The sequence below is a fragment of the Pinus tabuliformis genome, chromosome 1_1, assembly GCF_031772625.1.
Source record: "Pinus tabuliformis cultivar Carrire ecotype Pingquan chromosome 1_1, CPIR1, whole genome shotgun sequence".
Lineage (NCBI taxonomy): Eukaryota > Viridiplantae > Streptophyta > Pinopsida > Pinales > Pinaceae > Pinus > Pinus tabuliformis.
In genome coordinates, this window is record NC_142297.1 from 529,827,241 (window position 1) to 529,829,446 (window position 2,206).

Genomic DNA, 2,206 nt, shown 5'->3' on the forward strand with positions numbered 1-2,206 from the left:
GTAGATCTTTGTTAATTTTATGGTATGTTTATATGCTTGTATAGAAATTACTTCGATGTGTTATCGTTATTGACAAATTCTGATCTAAACATCAACAATACATACAAGAAGATATATGATAATTTGATTACAACTAAGGTCCCAATTATATACCTAGGTAGGTACCCATTAACGAATGGTCATGTCCTTAAAGACATGACTTTTCAACACTAATTATTAGTTAATTATTCATTATTTATGATTGTTATTGTTTATAGTTTTTTATATTATTTATATATTTTATTCATAATAGGCTTGTAGGAAGGGGAATTAGCCCCTAGTTGCACTCTTTAACACTCCCTCTCAACTAGGGAGGAATTCCACCTGCCAACATCCATCCACTGCTATGCCATCGTGTGCCATCTCCACAACTTGTCTTGTCTTTGTTGAAGATTTGATATCATAGTCCACTAAGAAAGGATTGAAAGAGGGTGGGTCACAAGACCCTGCCATCCTCGCCAAAATGACATAGGCAAGTCCTTATGTCCAATGATAGAACCCCTACCAGGCTTAATCCTTAGTGATCAAGTTGTTGAACATCATGCATCCTAGTCGTAAGGGATACAATAGTACTTGACACGTCCATTAGTAGTACTAATTAAACCTAAGCACTTTTCCCAAATCGTTGGCTAGATGAGACGCACTTCCCAAGAGTCCCAGAATGCAAGGGTATGATGAATTCTAGGGTATTCATAAGGGAAGGTGAACCACTCATATTGTTCTCATATAGAGTACTCCATAGGGGAAGGTGAACCACTCACCCTATGTTCACATATTGGGGTATGTACTCCATAGGGGAAGGTGAACCACTCACCCTATGTTCACATACTAGGGCAGATACTCCACAGGGGAAGGTTAACCGCTCACCCTATGTTCATATGTTGGGTACACAGGGGAAGGTGAACCACTCACCCTTTGCTCATATATCTCCAAGAAGTACCCCAGCCCCCTAAGAGCTCCCAAAGTTCAATGTTCAACCCAATCAAGATCCCTCCATATAGGGAATGCTGCTCTCTGAAGGCTAAGAAATTTTCCTTCCCTAAGGCTTTGTGAGGATATCAACAACCTGAACATTCATCCATGGGAGCCTCAATGATCCTCCTAATAGCATATATATGTATGATGGCACACAACTCACTAAAGAGCTTCTTCAAAATACAATGTCTTACAGCTAGCCATTTTAGCAACAATGATTTTAGAAATCCTCTGTTTCTTGTACATCCAAGATACCAAATCAAAATCATGTTAAAGAAAATATTTAACTAATCTTACTCCCACTCACCCAAGGAGACCACATGCCTAATCTTGTCTGATTCATGAAGGTGCCCCAGTGCATCTTCTGCATAATTTTATTTCATACAATCAGACTCTCTCTAGTTTAAGGTGCATGTTGTAATACAAAGGATACTTCAAACAATTTGTAGTGATGATGCATAGCTCTCATTCCAATGATTTGAGAAGTCATCAATTTCTAAACTTAGTTCTCACATTATAATATGTTATGCATGGAAACCTTTATCAAGCTAGGAACCAAGTAATATGCAACATTGAAAACTCTTCAATATTGTCACCTCTTTATTGCCAATGCCACTTAAGGTTTATGAAAGAGGGCCTTAACCAATCTTATTTGAGAAAAATGAGTTCAAAGGACATATGCTTGAATCAGTATTTCAATTGTGTTGTATTCCATATTGATAGATATAGTCTTCAAGAGTGTTCAAACAAAAATTACTATAGCAGATACCTACTTTATATTTCGGTAATTAGACATATTTACTAGGAATTATTGCGCACCATAATTTATGGAATTCTTTGCATTCTTTAGGTAGGAGTAAAACTATTATATGTTGTACGTAAATATTGTAACAACTCCAAAAGTTTAACACTCCGTTGAGGTCTTTCTCCACCAAAGCTCTAATACCATGTTAATTTTATGGTTTGCAACAATTAATTCAATGTCTTATCATCATTGAAAGTAAGTGTAGATTAAACATCAACAATACGTAGAAGAAGATATATGATAATTTGATTACAATTTAGGATCCTAATTATATACCTAGGTAGATACCCATTCACAAATGGTCGTGTCCTTGGAGACATGACTCTTCAACACTAATTATTAGTTAATTATTCATTATTTATGGTTGTTATTGTTTATAGTTATTTA